We start from the raw sequence: 23,619 nt of genomic DNA, 5'->3' as shown, positions 1-23,619 counted from the left end.
CAAGGCATTTGGAAAAAATGTCAACGCGGTTTTCTCTAAGGCGGAATAAGCTAGAGCCGATTTTTCAACGCTATCTTGTTCACACAATGCCTACAAGTCTAAATATGCATTTTCAGCCTTCTAGCTCTTTTCGTTAAGGAGTTATTGCAAGGCATTTGGAAAAAATGTCAACGCGGTTTTCTCTAAGGCGGAATAAGCTGGAGCAGATTTTTCAACGCTATCTTGTTCAGACAATGCCTACAAGTCTAAATATGCATTTTCAGCCTTCTAGCTCTTTTCGTTAAGGAGTTATTGCAAGGCATTTGGAAAAAATGTCAACGCGGTTTTCTCTAAGGCGGAATAAGCTGGAGCAGATTTTTCAACGCTATCTTGTTCAGACAATGCCTACAAGTCTAAATATGCATTTTCAGCCTTCTAGCTCTTTTCCTTAAGGAGTTATTGCAAGGCATTTGGAAAAAATGTCAACGCGGTTTTCTCTAAGGCGGAATAAGCTGGAGCAGATTTTTCAACGCTATCTTGTTCAGACAATGCCTACAAGTCTAAATATGCATTTTCAGCCTTCTAGCTCTTTTCCTTAAGGAGTTATTGCAAGGCATTTGGAAAAAATGTCAACGCGGTTTTCTCTAAGGCGGAATAAGCTAGAGCCGATTTTTCAACGCTATCTTGTTCACACAATGCCTACAAGTCTAAATATGCATTTTCAGCCTTCTATCTCTTTTCGTTAAGGAGTTATTGCAAGGCATTTGGAAAAAATGTCAACGCGGTTTTCTCTAAGGCGGAATAAGCTGGAGCAGATTTTTCAACGCTATCTTGTTCAGACAATGCCTACAAGTCTAAATATGCATTTTCAGCCTTCTATCTCTTTTCGTTAAGGAGTTATTGCAAGGCATTTGGAAAAAATGTCAACGCGGTTTTCTCTAAGGCGGAATAAGCTGGAGCAGATTTTTCAACGCTATCTTGTTCAGACAATGCCTACAAGTCTAAATATGCATTTTCAGCCTTCTATCTCTTTTCGTTAAGGAGTTATTGCAAGGCATTTGGAAAAAATGTCAACGCGGTTTTCTCTAAGGCGAAATAAGCTGGAGCAGATTTTTTAACGCTATCTTGTTCAGACAATGCCTACAAGTCTAAATATGCATTTTCAGCCTTCTATCTCTTTTCGTTAAGGAGTTATTGCAAGGCATTTGGAAAAAATGTCAACGCGGTTTTCTCTAAGGCGGAATAAGCTAGAGCCGATTTTTCAACGCTATCTTGTTCAGACAATGCCTACAAGTCTAAATATGCATTTTCAGCCTTCTAGCTCTTTTCCTTAAGGAGTTATTGCAAGGCATTTGGAAAAAATGTCAACGCGGTTTTCTCTAAGGCGGAATAAGCTGGAGCAGATTTTTCAACGCTATCTTGTTCAGACAATGCCTACAAGTCTAAATATGCATTTTCAGCCTTCTAGCTCTTTTCCTTAAGGAGTTATTGCAAGGCATTTGGAAAAAATGTCAACGCGGTTTTCTCTAAGGCGGAATAAGCTAGAGCCGATTTTTCAACGCTATCTTGTTCACACAATGCCTACAAGTCTAAATATGCATTTTCAGCCTTCTAGCTCTTTTCGTTAAGGAGTTATTGCAAGGCATTTGGAAAAAATGTCAACGCGGTTTTCTCTAAGGCGGAATAAGCTGGAGCAGATTTTTCAACGCTATCTTGTTCACACAATGCCTACAAGTCTAAATATGCATTTTCAGCCTTCTATCTCTTTTCGTTAAGGAGTTATTGCAAGGCATTTGGAAAAAATGTCAACGCGGTTTTCTCTAAGGCGGAATAAGCTGGAGCAGATTTTTCAACGCTATCTTGTTCAGACAATGCCTACAAGTCTAAATATGCATTTTCAGCCTTCTATCTCTTTTCGTTAAGGAGTTATTGCAAGGCATTTGGAAAAAATGTCAACGCGGTTTTCTCTAAGGCGGAATAAGCTGGAGCAGATTTTTTAACGCTATCTTGTTCAGACAATGCCTACAAGTCTAAATATGCATTTTCAGCCTTCTATCTCTTTTCGTTAAGGAGTTATTGCAAGGCATTTGGAAAAAATGTCAACGCGGTTTTCTCTAAGGCGGAATAAGCTAGAGCCGATTTTTCAACGCTATCTTGTTCAGACAATGCCTACAAGTCTAAATATGCATTTTCAGCCTTCTAGCTCTTTTCCTTAAGGAGTTATTGCAAGGCATTTGGAAAAAATGTCAACGCGGTTTTCTCTAAGGCGGAATAAGCTGGAGCAGATTTTTCAACGCTATCTTGTTCAGACAATGCCTACAAGTCTAAATATGCATTTTCAGCCTTCTAGCTCTTTTCCTTAAGGAGTTATTGCAAGGCATTTGGAAAAAATGTCAACGCGGTTTTCTCTAAGGCGGAATAAGCTAGAGCCGATTTTTCAACGCTATCTTGTTCACACAATGCCTACAAGTCTAAATATGCATTTTCAGCCTTCTAGCTCTTTTCGTTAAGGAGTTATTGCAAGGCATTTGGAAAAAATGTCAACGCGGTTTTCTCTAAGGCGGAATAAGCTGGAGCAGATTTTTCAACGCTATCTTGTTCAGACAATGCCTACAAGTCTAAATATGCATTTTCAGCCTTCTAGCTCTTTTCCTTAAGGAGTTATTGCAAGGCATTTGGAAAAAATGTCAACGCGGTTTTCTCTAAGGCGGAATAAGCTGGAGCAGATTTTTCAACGCTATCTTGTTCAGACAATGCCTACAAGTCTAAATATGCATTTTCAGCCTTCTAGCTCTTTTCCTTAAGGAGTTATTGCAAGGCATTTGGAAAAAATGTCAACGCGGTTTTCTCTAAGGCGGAATAAGCTAGAGCCGATTTTTCAACGCTATCTTGTTCACACAATGCCTACAAGTCTAAATATGCATTTTCAGCCTTCTATCTCTTTTCGTTAAGGAGTTATTGCAAGGCATTTGGAAAAAATGTCAACGCGGTTTTCTCTAAGGCGGAATAAGCTGGAGCAGATTTTTCAACGCTATCTTGTTCAGACAATGCCTACAAGTCTAAATATGCATTTTCAGCCTTCTATCTCTTTTCGTTAAGGAGTTATTGCAAGGCATTTGGAAAAAATGTCAACGCGGTTTTCTCTAAGGCGGAATAAGCTAGAGCCGATTTTTCAATGCTATCTTGTTCAGACAATGCCTACAAGTCTAAATATGCATTTTCAGCCTTCTATCTCTTTTCGTTAAGGAGTTATTGCAAGGCATTTGGAAAAAATGTCAACGCGGTTTTCTCTAAGGCGGAATAAGCTGGAGCAGATTTTTCAACGCTATCTTGTTCAGACAATGCCTACAAGTCTAAATATGCATTTTCAGCCTTCTATCTCTTTTCGTTAAGGAGTTATTGCAAGGCATTTGGAAAAAATGTCAACGCGGTTTTCTCTAAGGCGGAATAAGCTGGAGCAGATTTTTTAACGCTATCTTGTTCAGACAATGCCTACAAGTCTAAATATGCATTTTCAGCCTTCTATCTCTTTTCGTTAAGGAGTTATTGCAAGGCATTTGGAAAAAATGTCAACGCGGTTTTCTCTAAGGCGGAATAAGCTAGAGCCGATTTTTCAACGCTATCTTGTTCAGACAATGCCTACAAGTCTAAATATGCATTTTCAGCCTTCTAGCTCTTTTCCTTAAGGAGTTATTGCAAGGCATTTGGAAAAAATGTCAACGCGGTTTTCTCTAAGGCGGAATAAGCTGGAGCAGATTTTTCAACGCTATCTTGTTCAGACAATGCCTACAAGTCTAAATATGCATTTTCAGCCTTCTAGCTCTTTTCCTTAAGGAGTTATTGCAAGGCATTTGGAAAAAATGTCAACGCGGTTTTCTCTAAGGCGGAATAAGCTAGAGCCGATTTTTCAACGCTATCTTGTTCACACAATGCCTACAAGTCTAAATATGCATTTTCAGCCTTCTAGCTCTTTTCGTTAAGGAGTTATTGCAAGGCATTTGGAAAAAATGTCAACGCGGTTTTCTCTAAGGCGGAATAAGCTGGAGCAGATTTTTCAACGCTATCTTGTTCAGACAATGCCTACAAGTCTAAATATGCATTTTCAGCCTTCTAGCTCTTTTCCTTAAGGAGTTATTGCAAGGCATTTGGAAAAAATGTCAACGCGGTTTTCTCTAAGGCGGAATAAGCTGGAGCAGATTTTTCAACGCTATCTTGTTCAGACAATGCCTACAAGTCTAAATATGCATTTTCAGCCTTCTAGCTCTTTTCCTTAAGGAGTTATTGCAAGGCATTTGGAAAAAATGTCAACGCGGTTTTCTCTAAGGCGGAATAAGCTAGAGCCGATTTTTCAACGCTATCTTGTTCACACAATGCCTACAAGTCTAAATATGCATTTTCAGCCTTCTATCTCTTTTCGTTAAGGAGTTATTGCAAGGCATTTGGAAAAAATGTCAACGCGGTTTTCTCTAAGGCGGAATAAGCTGGAGCAGATTTTTCAACGCTATCTTGTTCAGACAATGCCTACAAGTCTAAATATGCATTTTCAGCCTTCTATCTCTTTTCGTTAAGGAGTTATTGCAAGGCATTTGGAAAAAATGTCAACGCGGTTTTCTCTAAGGCGGAATAAGCTAGAGCCGATTTTTCAACGCTATCTTGTTCAGACAATGTCTACAAGTCTAAATATGCATTTTCAGCCTTCTAGCTCTTTTCGTTAAGGAGTTATTGCAAGGCATTTGGAAAAAATGTCAACGCGGTTTTCTCTAAGGCGGAATAAGCTGGAGCAGATTTTTCAACGCTATCTTGTTCAGACAATGCCTACAAGTCTAAATATGCATTTTCAGCCTTCTAGCTCTTTTCGTTAAGGAGTTATTGCAAGGCATTTGGAAAAAATGTCAACGCGGTTTTCTCTAAGGCGGAATAAGCTGGAGCAGATTTTTCAACGCTATCTTGTTCAGACAATGCCTACAAGTCTAAATATGCATTTTCAGCCTTCTAGCTCTTTTCCTTAAGGAGTTATTGCAAGGCATTTGGAAAAAATGTCAACGCGGTTTTCTCTAAGGCGGAATAAGCTGGAGCAGATTTTTCAACGCTATCTTGTTCAGACAATGCCTACAAGTCTAAATATGCATTTTCAGCCTTCTAGCTCTTTTCGTTAAGGAGTTATTGCAAGGCATTTGGAAAAAATGTCAACGCGGTTTTCTCTAAGGCGGAATAAGCTAGAGCCGATTTTTCAACGCTATCTTGTTCACACAATGCCTACAAGTCTAAATATGCATTTTCAGCCTTCTAGCTCTTTTCGTTAAGGAGTTATTGCAAGGCATTTGGAAAAAATGTCAACGCGGTTTTCTCTAAGGCGGAATAAGCTGGAGCAGATTTTTCAACGCTATCTTGTTCAGACAATGCCTACAAGTCTAAATATGCATTTTCAGCCTTCTAGCTCTTTTCCTTAAGGAGTTATTGCAAGGCATTTGGAAAAAATGTCAACGCGGTTTTCTCTAAGGCGGAATAAGCTGGAGCAGATTTTTCAACGCTATCTTGTTCAGACAATGCCTACAAGTCTAAATATGCATTTTCAGCCTTCTAGCTCTTTTCCTTAAGGAGTTATTGCAAGGCATTTGGAAAAAATGTCAACGCGGTTTTCTCTAAGGCGGAATAAGCTAGAGCCGATTTTTCAACGCTATCTTGTTCACACAATGCCTACAAGTCTAAATATGCATTTTCAGCCTTCTAGCTCTTTTCCTTAAGGAGTTATTGCAAGGCATTTGGAAAAAATGTCAACGCGGTTTTCTCTAAGGCGGAATAAGCTGGAGCAGATTTTTCAACGCTATCTTGTTCAGACAATGCCTACAAGTCTAAATATGCATTTTCAGCCTTCTATCTCTTTTCGTTAAGGAGTTATTGCAAGGCATTTGGAAAAAATGTCAACGCGGTTTTCTCTAAGGCGGAATAAGCTAGAGCCGATTTTTCAACGCTATCTTGTTCAGACAATGCCTACAAGTCTAAATATGCATTTTCAGCCTTCTAGCTCTTTTCCTTAAGGAGTTATTGCAAGGCATTTGGAAAAAATGTCAACGCGGTTTTCTCTAAGGCGGAATAAGCTGGAGCAGATTTTTCAACGCTATCTTGTTCAGACAATGCCTACAAGTCTAAATATGCATTTTCAGCCTTCTAGCTCTTTTCCTTAAGGAGTTATTGCAAGGCATTTGGAAAAAATGTCAACGCGGTTTTCTCTAAGGCGGAATAAGCTAGAGCCGATTTTTCAACGCTATCTTGTTCACACAATGCCTACAAGTCTAAATATGCATTTTCAGCCTTCTAGCTCTTTTCGTTAAGGAGTTATTGCAAGGCATTTGGAAAAAATGTCAACGCGGTTTTCTCTAAGGCGGAATAAGCTGGAGCAGATTTTTCAACGCTATCTTGTTCAGACAATGCCTACAAGTCTAAATATGCATTTTCAGCCTTCTAGCTCTTTTCCTTAAGGAGTTATTGCAAGGCATTTGGAAAAAATGTCAACGCGGTTTTCTCTAAGGCGGAATAAGCTGGAGCAGATTTTTCAACGCTATCTTGTTCAGACAATGCCTACAAGTCTAAATATGCATTTTCAGCCTTCTAGCTCTTTTCCTTAAGGAGTTATTGCAAGGCATTTGGAAAAAATGTCAACGCGGTTTTCTCTAAGGCGGAATAAGCTAGAGCCGATTTTTCAACGCTATCTTGTTCACACAATGCCTACAAGTCTAAATATGCATTTTCAGCCTTCTATCTCTTTTCGTTAAGGAGTTATTGCAAGGCATTTGGAAAAAATGTCAACGCGGTTTTCTCTAAGGCGGAATAAGCTGGAGCAGATTTTTCAACGCTATCTTGTTCAGACAATGCCTACAAGTCTAAATATGCATTTTCAGCCTTCTATCTCTTTTCGTTAAGGAGTTATTGCAAGGCATTTGGAAAAAATGTCAACGCGGTTTTCTCTAAGGCGGAATAAGCTAGAGCCGATTTTTCAATGCTATCTTGTTCAGACAATGCCTACAAGTCTAAATATGCATTTTCAGCCTTCTATCTCTTTTCGTTAAGGAGTTATTGCAAGGCATTTGGAAAAAATGTCAACGCGGTTTTCTCTAAGGCGGAATAAGCTGGAGCAGATTTTTCAACGCTATCTTGTTCAGACAATGCCTACAAGTCTAAATATGCATTTTCAGCCTTCTATCTCTTTTCGTTAAGGAGTTATTGCAAGGCATTTGGAAAAAATGTCAACGCGGTTTTCTCTAAGGCGGAATAAGCTGGAGCAGATTTTTTAACGCTATCTTGTTCAGACAATGCCTACAAGTCTAAATATGCATTTTCAGCCTTCTATCTCTTTTCGTTAAGGAGTTATTGCAAGGCATTTGGAAAAAATGTCAACGCGGTTTTCTCTAAGGCGGAATAAGCTAGAGCCGATTTTTCAACGCTATCTTGTTCAGACAATGCCTACAAGTCTAAATATGCATTTTCAGCCTTCTAGCTCTTTTCCTTAAGGAGTTATTGCAAGGCATTTGGAAAAAATGTCAACGCGGTTTTCTCTAAGGCGGAATAAGCTGGAGCAGATTTTTCAACGCTATCTTGTTCAGACAATGCCTACAAGTCTAAATATGCATTTTCAGCCTTCTAGCTCTTTTCCTTAAGGAGTTATTGCAAGGCATTTGGAAAAAATGTCAACGCGGTTTTCTCTAAGGCGGAATAAGCTAGAGCCGATTTTTCAACGCTATCTTGTTCACACAATGCCTACAAGTCTAAATATGCATTTTCAGCCTTCTAGCTCTTTTCGTTAAGGAGTTATTGCAAGGCATTTGGAAAAAATGTCAACGCGGTTTTCTCTAAGGCGGAATAAGCTGGAGCAGATTTTTCAACGCTATCTTGTTCAGACAATGCCTACAAGTCTAAATATGCATTTTCAGCCTTCTAGCTCTTTTCCTTAAGGAGTTATTGCAAGGCATTTGGAAAAAATGTCAACGCGGTTTTCTCTAAGGCGGAATAAGCTGGAGCAGATTTTTCAACGCTATCTTGTTCAGACAATGCCTACAAGTCTAAATATGCATTTTCAGCCTTCTAGCTCTTTTCCTTAAGGAGTTATTGCAAGGCATTTGGAAAAAATGTCAACGCGGTTTTCTCTAAGGCGGAATAAGCTAGAGCCGATTTTTCAACGCTATCTTGTTCACACAATGCCTACAAGTCTAAATATGCATTTTCAGCCTTCTATCTCTTTTCGTTAAGGAGTTATTGCAAGGCATTTGGAAAAAATGTCAACGCGGTTTTCTCTAAGGCGGAATAAGCTGGAGCAGATTTTTCAACGCTATCTTGTTCAGACAATGCCTACAAGTCTAAATATGCATTTTCAGCCTTCTATCTCTTTTCGTTAAGGAGTTATTGCAAGGCATTTGGAAAAAATGTCAACGCGGTTTTCTCTAAGGCGGAATAAGCTAGAGCCGATTTTTCAACGCTATCTTGTTCAGACAATGTCTACAAGTCTAAATATGCATTTTCAGCCTTCTAGCTCTTTTCGTTAAGGAGTTATTGCAAGGCATTTGGAAAAAATGTCAACGCGGTTTTCTCTAAGGCGGAATAAGCTGGAGCAGATTTTTCAACGCTATCTTGTTCAGACAATGCCTACAAGTCTAAATATGCATTTTCAGCCTTCTAGCTCTTTTCGTTAAGGAGTTATTGCAAGGCATTTGGAAAAAATGTCAACGCGGTTTTCTCTAAGGCGGAATAAGCTGGAGCAGATTTTTCAACGCTATCTTGTTCAGACAATGCCTACAAGTCTAAATATGCATTTTCAGCCTTCTAGCTCTTTTCGTTAAGGAGTTATTGCAAGGCATTTGGAAAAAATGTCAACGCGGTTTTCTCTAAGGCGGAATAAGCTAGAGCCGATTTTTCAACGCTATCTTGTTCACACAATGCCTACAAGTCTAAATATGCATTTTCAGCCTTCTAGCTCTTTTCGTTAAGGAGTTATTGCAAGGCATTTGGAAAAAATGTCAACGCGGTTTTCTCTAAGGCGGAATAAGCTGGAGCAGATTTTTCAACGCTATCTTGTTCAGACAATGCCTACAAGTCTAAATATGCATTTTCAGCCTTCTAGCTCTTTTCCTTAAGGAGTTATTGCAAGGCATTTGGAAAAAATGTCAACGCGGTTTTCTCTAAGGCGGAATAAGCTGGAGCAGATTTTTCAACGCTATCTTGTTCAGACAATGCCTACAAGTCTAAATATGCATTTTCAGCCTTCTAGCTCTTTTCCTTAAGGAGTTATTGCAAGGCATTTGGAAAAAATGTCAACGCGGTTTTCTCTAAGGCGGAATAAGCTAGAGCCGATTTTTCAACGCTATCTTGTTCACACAATGCCTACAAGTCTAAATATGCATTTTCAGCCTTCTAGCTCTTTTCCTTAAGGAGTTATTGCAAGGCATTTGGAAAAAATGTCAACGCGGTTTTCTCTAAGGCGGAATAAGCTGGAGCAGATTTTTCAACGCTATCTTGTTCAGACAATGCCTACAAGTCTAAATATGCATTTTCAGCCTTCTAGCTCTTTTCCTTAAGGAGTTATTGCAAGGCATTTGGAAAAAATGTCAACGCGGTTTTCTCTAAGGCGGAATAAGCTAGAGCCGATTTTTCAACGCTATCTTGTTCACACAATGCCTACAAGTCTAAATATGCATTTTCAGCCTTCTATCTCTTTTCGTTAAGGAGTTATTGCAAGGCATTTGGAAAAAATGTCAACGCGGTTTTCTCTAAGGCGGAATAAGCTGGAGCAGATTTTTCAACGCTATCTTGTTCAGACAATGCCTACAAGTCTAAATATGCATTTTCAGCCTTCTATCTCTTTTCGTTAAGGAGTTATTGCAAGGCATTTGGAAAAAATGTCAACGCGGTTTTCTCTAAGGCGGAATAAGCTAGAGCCGATTTTTCAACGCTATCTTGTTCAGACAATGTCTACAAGTCTAAATATGCATTTTCAGCCTTCTAGCTCTTTTCGTTAAGGAGTTATTGCAAGGCATTTGGAAAAAATGTCAACGCGGTTTTCTCTAAGGCGGAATAAGCTGGAGCAGATTTTTCAACGCTATCTTGTTCACACAATGCCTACAAGTCTAAATATGCATTTTCAGCCTTCTATCTCTTTTCGTTAAGGAGTTATTGCAAGGCATTTGGAAAAAATGTCAACGCGGTTTTCTCTAAGGCGGAATAAGCTGGAGCAGATTTTTCAACGCTATCTTGTTCAGACAATGCCTACAAGTCTAAATATGCATTTTCAGCCTTCTATCTCTTTTCGTTAAGGAGTTATTGCAAGGCATTTGGAAAAAATGTCAACGCGGTTTTCTCTAAGGCGGAATAAGCTGGAGCAGATTTTTCAACGCTATCTTGTTCAGACAATGCCTACAAGTCTAAATATGCATTTTCAGCCTTCTATCTCTTTTCGTTAAGGAGTTATTGCAAGGCATTTGGAAAAAATGTCAACGCGGTTTTCTCTAAGGCGGAATAAGCTAGAGCCGATTTTTCAACGCTATCTTGTTCAGACAATGCCTACAAGTCTAAATATGCATTTTCAGCCTTCTAGCTCTTTTCGTTAAGGAGTTATTGCAAGGCATTTGGAAAAAATGTCAACGCGGTTTTCTCTAAGGCGGAATAAGCTGGAGCAGATTTTTCAACGCTATCTTGTTCAGACAATGCCTACAAGTCTAAATATGCATTTTCAGCCTTCTAGCTCTTTTCCTTAAGGAGTTATTGCAAGGCATTTGGAAAAAATGTCAACGCGGTTTTCTCTAAGGCGGAATAAGCTAGAGCCGATTTTTCAACGCTATCTTGTTCACACAATGCCTACAAGTCTAAATATGCATTTTCAGCCTTCTAGCTCTTTTCGTTAAGGAGTTATTGCAAGGCATTTGGAAAAAATGTCAACGCGGTTTTCTCTAAGGCGGAATAAGCTGGAGCAGATTTTTCAACGCTATCTTGTTCAGACAATGCCTACAAGTCTAAATATGCATTTTCAGCCTTCTATCTCTTTTCGTTAAGGAGTTATTGCAAGGCATTTGGAAAAAATGTCAACGCGGTTTTCTCGAAGGCGGAATAAGCTGGAGTAGATTTTTCAACGCTATCTTGTTCAGACAATGCCTACAAGTCTAAATATGCATTTTCAGCCTTCTAGCTCTTTTCGTTAAGGAGTTATTGCAAGGCATTTGGAAAAAATGTCAACGCGGTTTTCTCTAAGGCGGAATAAGCTAGAGCCGATTTTTCAACGCTATCTTGTTCACACAATGCCTACAAGTCTAAATATGCATTTTCAGCCTTCTAGCTCTTTTCGTTAAGGAGTTATTGCAAGGCATTTGGAAAAAATGTCAACGCGGTTTTCTCTAAGGCGGAATAAGCTGGAGCAGATTTTTCAACGCTATCTTGTTCAGACAATGCCTACAAGTCTAAATATGCATTTTCAGCCTTCTATCTCTTTTCGTTAAGGAGTTATTGCAAGGCATTTGGAAAAAATGTCAACGCGGTTTTCTCGAAGGCGGAATAAGCTGGAGTAGATTTTTCAACGCTATCTTGTTCAGACAATGCCTACAAGTCTAAATATGCATTTTCAGCCTTCTAGCTCTTTTCGTTAAGGAGTTATTGCAAGGCATTTGGAAAAAATGTCAACGCGGTTTTCTCTAAGGCGGAATAAGCTAGAGCCGATTTTTCAACGCTATCTTGTTCACACAATGCCTACAAGTCTAAATATGCATTTTCAGCCTTCTAGCTCTTTTCGTTAAGGAGTTATTGCAAGGCATTTGGAAAAAATGTCAACGCGGTTTTCTCTAAGGCGGAATAAGCTGGAGCAGATTTTTCAACGCTATCTTGTTCAGACAATGCCTACAAGTCTAAATATGCATTTTCAGCCTTCTAGCTCTTTTCGTTAAGGAGTTATTGCAAGGCATTTGGAAAAAATGTCAACGCGGTTTTCTCTAAGGCGGAATAAGCTGGAGCAGATTTTTCAACGCTATCTTGTTCAGACAATGCCTACAAGTCTAAATATGCATTTTCAGCCTTCTAGCTCTTTTCCTTAAGGAGTTATTGCAAGGCATTTGGAAAAAATGTCAACGCGGTTTTCTCTAAGGCGGAATAAGCTAGAGCCGATTTTTCAACGCTATCTTGTTCACACAATGCCTACAAGTCTAAATATGCATTTTCAGCCTTCTAGCTCTTTTCGTTAAGGAGTTATTGCAAGGCATTTGGAAAAAATGTCAACGCGGTTTTCTCTAAGGCGGAATAAGCTGGAGCAGATTTTTCAACGCTATCTTGTTCACACAATGCCTACAAGTCTAAATATGCATTTTCAGCCTTCTATCTCTTTTCGTTAAGGAGTTATTGCAAGGCATTTGGAAAAAATGTCAACGCGGTTTTCTCTAAGGCGAAATAAGCTGGAGCAGATTTTTTAACGCTATCTTGTTCAGACAATGCCTACAAGTCTAAATATGCATTTTCAGCCTTCTATCTCTTTTCGTTAAGGAGTTATTGCAAGGCATTTGGAAAAAATGTCAACGCGGTTTTCTCTAAGGCGGAATAAGCTAGAGCCGATTTTTCAACGCTATCTTGTTCAGACAATGCCTACAAGTCTAAATATGCATTTTCAGCCTTCTAGCTCTTTTCCTTAAGGAGTTATTGCAAGGCATTTGGAAAAAATGTCAACGCGGTTTTCTCTAAGGCGGAATAAGCTAGAGCCGATTTTTCAACGCTATCTTGTTCACACAATGCCTACAAGTCTAAATATGCATTTTCAGCCTTCTAGCTCTTTTCGTTAAGGAGTTATTGCAAGGCATTTGGAAAAAATGTCAACGCGGTTTTCTCTAAGGCGGAATAAGCTGGAGCAGATTTTTCAACGCTATCTTGTTCACACAATGCCTACAAGTCTAAATATGCATTTTCAGCCTTCTATCTCTTTTCGTTAAGGAGTTATTGCAAGGCATTTGGAAAAAATGTCAACGCGGTTTTCTCTAAGGCGGAATAAGCTGGAGCAGATTTTTCAACGCTATCTTGTTCAGACAATGCCTACAAGTCTAAATATGCATTTTCAGCCTTCTATCTCTTTTCGTTAAGGAGTTATTGCAAGGCATTTGGAAAAAATGTCAACGCGGTTTTCTCTAAGGCGGAATAAGCTGGAGCAGATTTTTTAACGCTATCTTGTTCAGACAATGCCTACAAGTCTAAATATGCATTTTCAGCCTTCTATCTCTTTTCGTTAAGGAGTTATTGCAAGGCATTTGGAAAAAATGTCAACGCGGTTTTCTCTAAGGCGGAATAAGCTAGAGCCGATTTTTCAACGCTATCTTGTTCAGACAATGCCTACAAGTCTAAATATGCATTTTCAGCCTTCTAGCTCTTTTCCTTAAGGAGTTATTGCAAGGCATTTGGAAAAAATGTCAACGCGGTTTTCTCTAAGGCGGAATAAGCTGGAGCAGATTTTTCAACGCTATCTTGTTCACACAATGCCTACAAGTCTAAATATGCATTTTCAGCCTTCTATCTCTTTTCGTTAAGGAGTTATTGCAAGGCATTTGGAAAAAATGTCAACGCGGTTTTCTCTAAGGCGGAATAAGCTGGAGCAGATTTTTCAACGCTATCTTGTTCAGACAATGCCTACAAGTCTAAATATGCATTTTCAGCCTTCTATCTCTTTTCGTTAAGGAGTTATTGCAAGGCATTTGGAAAAAATGTCAACGCGGTTTTCTCTAAGGCGAAATAAGCTGGAGCAGATTTTTTAACGCTATCTTGTTCAGACAATGCCTACAAGTCTAAATATGCATTTTCAGCCTTCTATCTCTTTTCGTTAAGGAGTTATTGCAAGGCATTTGGAAAAAATGTCAACGCGGTTTTCTCTAAGGCGGAATAAGCTAGAGCCGATTTTTCAACGCTATCTTGTTCAGACAATGCCTACAAGTCTAAATATGCATTTTCAGCCTTCTAGCTCTTTTCCTTAAGGAGTTATTGCAAGGCATTTGGAAAAAATGTCAACGCGGTTTTCTCTAAGGCGGAATAAGCTAGAGCCGATTTTTCAACGCTATCTTGTTCACACAATGCCTACAAGTCTAAATATGCATTTTCAGCCTTCTAGCTCTTTTCGTTAAGGAGTTATTGCAAGGCATTTGGAAAAAATGTCAACGCGGTTTTCTCTAAGGCGGAATAAGCTGGAGCAGATTTTTCAACGCTATCTTGTTCACACAATGCCTACAAGTCTAAATATGCATTTTCAGCCTTCTATCTCTTTTCGTTAAGGAGTTATTGCAAGGCATTTGGAAAAAATGTCAACGCGGTTTTCTCTAAGGCGGAATAAGCTGGAGCAGATTTTTCAACGCTATCTTGTTCAGACAATGCCTACAAGTCTAAATATGCATTTTCAGCCTTCTATCTCTTTTCGTTAAGGAGTTATTGCAAGGCATTTGGAAAAAATGTCAACGCGGTTTTCTCTAAGGCGGAATAAGCTAGAGCCGATTTTTCAACGCTATCTTGTTCAGACAATGCCTACAAGTCTAAATATGCATTTTCAGCCTTCTAGCTCTTTTCCTTAAGGAGTTATTGCAAGGCATTTGGAAAAAATGTCAACGCGGTTTTCTCTAAGGCGGAATAAGCTGGAGCAGATTTTTCAACGCTATCTTGTTCAGACAATGCCTACAAGTCTAAATATGCATTTTCAGCCTTCTAGCTCTTTTCCTTAAGGAGTTATTGCAAGGCATTTGGAAAAAATGTCAACGCGGTTTTCTCTAAGGCGGAATAAGCTAGAGCCGATTTTTCAACGCTATCTTGTTCACACAATGCCTACAAGTCTAAATATGCATTTTCAGCCTTCTAGCTCTTTTCGTTAAGGAGTTATTGCAAGGCATTTGGAAAAAATGTCAACGCGGTTTTCTCTAAGGCGGAATAAGCTGGAGCAGATTTTTCAACGCTATCTTGTTCAGACAATGCCTACAAGTCTAAATATGCATTTTCAGCCTTCTAGCTCTTTTCCTTAAGGAGTTATTGCAAGGCATTTGGAAAAAATGTCAACGCGGTTTTCTCTAAGGCGGAATAAGCTGGAGCAGATTTTTCAACGCTATCTTGTTCAGACAATGCCTACAAGTCTAAATATGCATTTTCAGCCTTCTAGCTCTTTTCCTTAAGGAGTTATTGCAAGGCATTTGGAAAAAATGTCAACGCGGTTTTCTCTAAGGCGGAATAAGCTAGAGCCGATTTTTCAACGCTATCTTGTTCACACAATGCCTACAAGTCTAAATATGCATTTTCAGCCTTCTATCTCTTTTCGTTAAGGAGTTATTGCAAGGCATTTGGAAAAAATGTCAACGCGGTTTTCTCTAAGGCGGAATAAGCTGGAGCAGATTTTTCAACGCTATCTTGTTCAGACAATGCCTACAAGTCTAAATATGCATTTTCAGCCTTCTATCTCTTTTCGTTAAGGAGTTATTGCAAGGCATTTGGAAAAAATGTCAACGCGGTTTTCTCTAAGGCGGAATAAGCTAGAGCCGATTTTTCAATGCTATCTTGTTCAGACAATGCCTACAAGTCTAAATATGCATTTTCAGCCTTCTATCTCTTTTCGTTAAGGAGTTATTGCAAGGCATTTGGAAAAAATGTCAACGCGGTTTTCTCTAAGGCGGAATAAGCTGGAGCAGATTTTTCAACGCTATCTTGTTCAGACAATGCCTACAAGTCTAAATATGCATTTTCAGCCTTCTATCTCTTTTCGTTAAGGAGTTATTGCAAGGCATTTGGAAAAAATGTCAACGCGGTTTTCTCTAAGGCGGAATAAGCTGGAGCAGATTTTTTAACGCTATCTTGTTCAGACAATGCCTACAAGTCTAAATATGCATTTTCAGCCTTCTATCTCTTTTCGTTAAGGAGTTATTGCAAGGCATTTGGAAAAAATGTCAACGCGGTTTTCTCTAAGGCGGAATAAGCTAGAGCCGATTTTTCAACGCTATCTTGTTCAGACAATGCCTACAAGTCTAAATATGCATTTTCAGCCTTCTAGCTCTTTTCCTTAAGGAGTTATTGCAAGGCATTTGGAAAAAATGTCAACGCGGTTTTCTCTAAGGCGGAATAAGCTGGAGCAGATTTTTCAACGCTATCTTGTTCAGACAATGCCTACAAGTCTAAATATGCATTTTCAGCCTTCTAGCTCTTTTCCTTAAGGAGTTATTGCAAGGCATTTGGAAAAAATGTCAACGCGGTTTTCTCTAAGGCGGAATAAGCTAGAGCCGATTTTTCAACGCTATCTTGTTCACACAATGCCTACAAGTCTAAATATGCATTTTCAGCCTTCTAGCTCTTTTCGTTAAGGAGTTATTGCAAGGCATTTGGAAAAAATGTCAACGCGGTTTTCTCTAAGGCGGAATAAGCTGGAGCAGATTTTTCAACGCTATCTTGTTCAGACAATGCCTACAAGTCTAAATATGCATTTTCAGCCTTCTAGCTCTTTTCCTTAAGGAGTTATTGCAAGGCATTTGGAAAAAATGTCAACGCGGTTTTCTCTAAGGCGGAATAAGCTGGAGCAGATTTTTCAACGCTATCTTGTTCAGACAATGCCTACAAGTCTAAATATGCATTTTCAGCCTTCTAGCTCTTTTCCTTAAGGAGTTATTGCAAGGCATTTGGAAAAAATGTCAACGCGGTTTTCTCTAAGGCGGAATAAGCTAGAGCCGATTTTTCAACGCTATCTTGTTCACACAATGCCTACAAGTCTAAATATGCATTTTCAGCCTTCTATCTCTTTTCGTTAAGGAGTTATTGCAAGGCATTTGGAAAAAATGTCAACGCGGTTTTCTCTAAGGCGGAATAAGCTGGAGCAGATTTTTCAACGCTATCTTGTTCAGACAATGCCTACAAGTCTAAATATGCATTTTCAGCCTTCTATCTCTTTTCGTTAAGGAGTTATTGCAAGGCATTTGGAAAAAATGTCAACGCGGTTTTCTCTAAGGCGGAATAAGCTAGAGCCGATTTTTCAACGCTATCTTGTTCAGACAATGTCTACAAGTCTAAATATGCATTTTCAGCCTTCTAGCTCTTTTCGTTAAGGAGTTATTGCAAGGCATTTGGAAAAAATGTCAACGCGGTTTTCTCTAAGGCGGAATAAGCTGGAGCAGATTTTTCAACGCTATCTTGTTCAGACAATGCCTACAAGTCTAAATATGCATTTTCAGCCTTCTAGCTCTTTTCGTTAAGGAGTTATTGCAAGGCATTTGGAAAAAATGTCAACGCGGTTTTCTCTAAGGCGGAATAAGCTGGAGCAGATTTTTCAACGCTATCTTGTTCAGACAATGCCTACAAGTCTAAATATGCATTTTCAGCCTTCTAGCTCTTTTCCTTAAGGAGTTATTGCAAGGCATTTGGAAAAAATGTCAACGCGGTTTTCTCTAAGGCGGAATAAGCTGGAGCAGATTTTTCAACGCTATCTTGTTCAGACAATGCCTACAAGTCTAAATATGCATTTTCAGCCTTCTAGCTCTTTTCGTTAAGGAGTTATTGCAAGGCATTTGGAAAAAATGTCAACGCGGTTTTCTCTAAGGCGGAATAAGCTAGAGCCGATTTTTCAACGCTATCTTGTTCACACAATGCCTACAAGTCTAAATATGCATTTTCAGCCTTCTAGCTCTTTTCGTTAAGGAGTTATTGCAAGGCATTTGGAAAAAATGTCAACGCGGTTTTCTCTAAGGCGGAATAAGCTGGAGCAGATTTTTCAACGCTATCTTGTTCAGACAATGCCTACAAGTCTAAATATGCATTTTCAGCCTTCTAGCTCTTTTCCTTAAGGAGTTATTGCAAGGCATTTGGAAAAAATGTCAACGCGGTTTTCTCTAAGGCGGAATAAGCTGGAGCAGATTTTTCAACGCTATCTTGTTCAGACAATGCCTACAAGTCTAAATATGCATTTTCAGCCTTCTAGCTCTTTTCCTTAAGGAGTTATTGCAAGGCATTTGGAAAAAATGTCAACGCGGTTTTCTCTAAGGCGGAATAAGCTAGAGCCGATTTTTCAACGCTATCTTGTTCACACAATGCCTACAAGTCTAAATATGCATTTTCAGCCTTCTAGCTCTTTTCCTTAAGGAGTTATTGCAAGGCATTTGGAAAAAATGTCAACGCGGTTTTCTCTAAGGCGGAATAAGCTGGAGCAGATTTTTCAACGCTATCTTGTTCAGACAATGCCTACAAGTCTAAATATGCATTTTCAGCCTTCTATCTCTTTTCGTTAAGGAGTTATTGCAAGGCATTTGGAAAAAATGTCAACGCGGTTTTCTCTAAGGCGGAATAAGCTAGAGCCGATTTTTCAACGCTATCTTGTTCAGACAATGCCTACAAGTCTAAATATGCATTTTCAGCCTTCTAGCTCTTTTCCTTAAGGAGTTATTGCAAGGCATTTGGAAAAAATGTCAACGCGGTTTTCTCTAAGGCGGAATAAGCTGGAGCAGATTTTTCAACGCTATCTTGTTCAGACAATGCCTACAAGTCTAAATATGCATTTTCAGCCTTCTAGCTCTTTTCCTTAAGGAGTTATTGCAAGGCATTTGGAAAAAATGTCAACGCGGTTTTCTCTAAGGCGGAATAAGCTAGAGCCGATTTTTCAACGCTATCTTGTTCACACAATGCCTACAAGTCTAAATATGCATTTTCAGCCTTCTAGCTCTTTTCGTTAAGGAGTTATTGCAAGGCATTTGGAAAAAATGTCAACGCGGTTTTCTCTAAGGCGGAATAAGCTGGAGCAGATTTTTCAACGCTATCTTGTTCAGACAATGCCTACAAGTCTAAATATGCATTTTCAGCCTTCTAGCTCTTTTCCTTAAGGAGTTATTGCAAGGCATTTGGAAAAAATGTCAACGCGGTTTTCTCTAAGGCGGAATAAGCTGGAGCAGATTTTTCAACGCTATCTTGTTCAGACAATGCCTACAAGTCTAAATATGCATTTTCAGCCTTCTAGCTCTTTTCCTTAAGGAGTTATTGCAAGGCATTTGGAAAAAATGTCAACGCGGTTTTCTCTAAGGCGGAATAAGCTAGAGCCGATTTTTCAACGCTATCTTGTTCACACAATGCCTACAAGTCTAAATATGCATTTTCAGCCTTCTATCTCTTTTCGTTAAGGAGTTATTGCAAGGCATTTGGAAAAAATGTCAACGCGGTTTTCTCTAAGGCGGAATAAGCTGGAGCAGATTTTTCAACGCTATCTTGTTCAGACAATGCCTACAAGTCTAAATATGCATTTTCAGCCTTCTATCTCTTTTCGTTAAGGAGTTATTGCAAGGCATTTGGAAAAAATGTCAACGCGGTTTTCTCTAAGGCGGAATAAGCTAGAGCCGATTTTTCAATGCTATCTTGTTCAGACAATGCCTACAAGTCTAAATATGCATTTTCAGCCTTCTATCTCTTTTCGTTAAGGAGTTATTGCAAGGCATTTGGAAAAAATGTCAACGCGGTTTTCTCTAAGGCGGAATAAGCTGGAGCAGATTTTTCAACGCTATCTTGTTCAGACAATGCCTACAAGTCTAAATATGCATTTTCAGCCTTCTATCTCTTTTCGTTAAGGAGTTATTGCAAGGCATTTGGAAAAAATGTCAACGCGGTTTTCTCTAAGGCGGAATAAGCTGGAGCAGATTTTTTAACGCTATCTTGTTCAGACAATGCCTACAAGTCTAAATATGCATTTTCAGCCTTCTATCTCTTTTCGTTAAGGAGTTATTGCAAGGCATTTGGAAAAAATGTCAACGCGGTTTTCTCTAAGGCGGAATAAGCTAGAGCCGATTTTTCAACGCTATCTTGTTCAGACAATGCCTACAAGTCTAAATATGCATTTTCAGCCTTCTAGCTCTTTTCCTTAAGGAGTTATTGCAAGGCATTTGGAAAAAATGTCAACGCGGTTTTCTCTAAGGCGGAATAAGCTGGAGCAGATTTTTCAACGCTATCTTGTTCAGACAATGCCTACAAGTCTAAATATGCATTTTCAGCCTTCTAGCTCTTTTCCTTAAGGAGTTATTGCAAGGCATTTGGAAAAAATGTCAACGCGGTTTTCTCTAAGGCGGAATAAGCTAGAGCCGATTTTTCAACGCTATCTTGTTCACACAATGCCTACAAGTCTAAATATGCATTTTCAGCCTTCTAGCTCTTTTCGTTAAGGAGTTATTGCAAGGCATTTGGAAAAAATGTCAACGCGGTTTTCTCTAAGGCGGAATAAGCTGGAGCAGATTTTTCAACGCTATCTTGTTCAGACAATGCCTACAAGTCTAAATATGCATTTTCAGCCTTCTAGCTCTTTTCCTTAAGGAGTTATTGCAAGGCATTTGGAAAAAATGTCAACGCGGTTTTCTCTAAGGCGGAATAAGCTGGAGCAGATTTTTCAACGCTATCTTGTTCAGACAATGCCTACAAGTCTAAATATGCATTTTCAGCCTTCTAGCTCTTTTCCTTAAGGAGTTATTGCAAGGCATTTGGAAAAAATGTCAACGCGGTTTTCTCTAAGGCGGAATAAGCTAGAGCCGATTTTTCAACGCTATCTTGTTCACACAATGCCTACAAGTCTAAATATGCATTTTCAGCCTTCTATCTCTTTTCGTTAAGGAGTTATTGCAAGGCATTTGGAAAAAATGTCAACGCGGTTTTCTCTAAGGCGGAATAAGCTGGAGCAGATTTTTCAACGCTATCTTGTTCAGACAATGCCTACAAGTCTAAATATGCATTTTCAGCCTTCTATCTCTTTTCGTTAAGGAGTTATTGCAAGGCATTTGGAAAAAATGTCAACGCGGTTTTCTCTAAGGCGGAATAAGCTAGAGCCGATTTTTCAACGCTATCTTGTTCAGACAATGTCTACAAGTCTAAATATGCATTTTCAGCCTTCTAGCTCTTTTCGTTAAGGAGTTATTGCAAGGCATTTGGAAAAAATGTCAACGCGGTTTTCTCTAAGGCGGAATAAGCTGGAGCAGATTTTTCAACGCTATCTTGTTCAGACAATGCCTACAAGTCTAAATATGCATTTTCAGCCTTCTAGCTCTTTTCGTTAAGGAGTTATTGCAAGGCATTTGGAAAAAATGTCAACGCGGTTTTCTCTAAGGCGGAATAAGCTGGAGCAGATTTTTCAACGCTATCTTGTTCAGACAATGCCTACAAGTCTAAATATGCATTTTCAGCCTTCTAGCTCTTTTCGTTAAGGAGTTATTGCAAGGCATTTGGAAAAAATGTCAACGCGGTTTTCTCTAAGGCGGAATAAGCTAGAGCCGATTTTTCAACGCTATCTTGTTCACACAATGCCTACAAGTCTAAATATGCATTTTCAGCCTTCTAGCTCTTTTCGTTAAGGAGTTATTGCAAGGCATTTGGAAAAAATGTCAACGCGGTTTTCTCTAAGGCGGAATAAGCTGGAGCAGATTTTTCAACGCTATCTTGTTCAGACAATGCCTACAAGTCTAAATATGCATTTTCAGCCTTCTAGCTCTTTTCCTTAAGGAGTTATTGCAAGGCATTTGGAAAAAATGTCAACGCGGTTTTCTCTAAGGCGGAATAAGCTGGAGCAGATTTTTCAACGCTATCTTGTTCAGACAATGCCTACAAGTCTAAATATGCATTTTCAGCCTTCTAGCTCTTTTCCTTAAGGAGTTATTGCAAGGCATTTGGAAAAAATGTCAACGCGGTTTTCTCTAAGGCGGAATAAGCTAGAGCCGATTTTTCAACGCTATCTTGTTCACACAATGCCTACAAGTCTAAATATGCATTTTCAGCCTTCTAGCTCTTTTCCTTAAGGAGTTATTGCAAGGCATTTGGAAAAAATGTCAACGCGGTTTTCTCTAAGGCGGAATAAGCTGGAGCAGATTTTTCAACGCTATCTTGTTCAGACAATGCCTACAAGTCTAAATATGCATTTTCAGCCTTCTAGCTCTTTTCCTTAAGGAGTTATTGCAAGGCATTTGGAAAAAATGTCAACGCGGTTTTCTCTAAGGCGGAATAAGCTAGAGCCGATTTTTCAACGCTATCTTGTTCACACAATGCCTACAAGTCTAAATATGCATTTTCAGCCTTCTATCTCTTTTCGTTAAGGAGTTATTGCAAGGCATTTGGAAAAAATGTCAACGCGGTTTTCTCTAAGGCGGAATAAGCTAGAGCCGATTTTTCAATGCTATCTTGTTCAGACAATGCCTACAAGTCTAAATATGCATTTTCAGCCTTCTATCTCTTTTCGTTAAGGAGTTATTGCAAGGCATTTGGAAAAAATGTCAACGCGGTTTTCTCTAAGGCGGAATAAGCTGGAGCAGATTTTTCAACGCTATCTTGTTCAGACAATGCCTACAAGTCTAAATATGCATTTTCAGCCTTCTATCTCTTTTCGTTAAGGAGTTATTGCAAGGCATTTGGAAAAAATGTCAACGCGGTTTTCTCTAAGGCGGAATAAGCTGGAGCAGATTTTTTAACGCTATCTTGTTCAGACAATGCCTACAAGTCTAAATATGCATTTTCAGCCTTCTATCTCTTTTCGTTAAGGAGTTATTGCAAGGCATTTGGAAAAAATGTCAACGCGGTTTTCTCTAAGGCGGAATAAGCTGGAGCAGATTTTTCAACGCTATCTTGTTCAGACAATGCCTACAAGTCTAAATATGCATTTTCAGCCTTCTAGCTCTTTTCCTTAAGGAGTTATTGCAAGGCATTTGGAAAAAATGTCAACGCGGTTTTCTCTAAGGCGGAATAAGCTAGAGCCGATTTTTCAACGCTATCTTGTTCACACAATGCCTACAAGTCTAAATATGCATTTTCAGCCTTCTATCTCTTTTCGTTAAGGAGTTATTGCAAGGCATTTGGAAAAAATGTCAACGCGGTTTTCTCTAAGGCGGAATAAGCTAGAGCCGATTTTTCAATGCTATCTTGTTCAGACAATGCCTACAAGTCTAAATATGCATTTTCAGCCTTCTATCTCTTTTCGTTAAGGAGTTATTGCAAGGCATTTGGAAAAAATGTCAACGCGGTTTTCTCTAAGGCGGAATAAGCTGGAGCAGATTTTTCAACGCTATCTTGTTCAGACAATGCCTACAAGTCTAAATATGCATTTTCAGCCTTCTATCTCTTTTCGTTAAGGAGTTATTGCAAGGCATTTGGAAAAAATGTCAACGCGGTTTTCTCTAAGGCGGAATAAGCTGGAGCAGATTTTTTAACGCTATCTTGTTCAGACAATGCCTACAAGTCTAAATATGCATTTTCAGCCTTCTATCTCTTTTCGTTAAGGAGTTATTGCAAGGCATTTGGAAAAAATGTCAACGCGGTTTTCTCTAAGGCGGAATAAGCTAGAGCCGATTTTTCAACGCTATCTTGTTCAGACAATGCCTACAAGTCTAAATATGCATTTTCAGCCTTCTAGCTCTTTTCCTTAAGGAGTTATTGCAAGGCATTTGGAAAAAATGTCAACGCGGTTTTCTCTAAGGCGGAATAAGCTGGAGCAGATTTTTCAACGCTATCTTGTTCAGACAATGCCTACAAGTCTAAATATGCATTTTCAGCCTTCTAGCTCTTTTCCTTAAGGAGTTATTGCAAGGCATTTGGAAAAAATGTCAACGCGGTTTTCTCTAAGGCGGAATAAGCTAGAGCCGATTTTTCAACGCTATCTTGTTCACACAATGCCTACAAGTC

Source organism: Crinia signifera, chromosome 4 (genome assembly GCF_055691185.1).
Source record: "Crinia signifera chromosome 4, ASM5569118v1, whole genome shotgun sequence".
NCBI classification, from domain to species: Eukaryota; Metazoa; Chordata; class Amphibia; order Anura; family Myobatrachidae; genus Crinia; species Crinia signifera.
The sequence above is the reverse complement of the archived record's forward strand: the minus strand, read 5'-3'. Positions refer to the sequence as shown.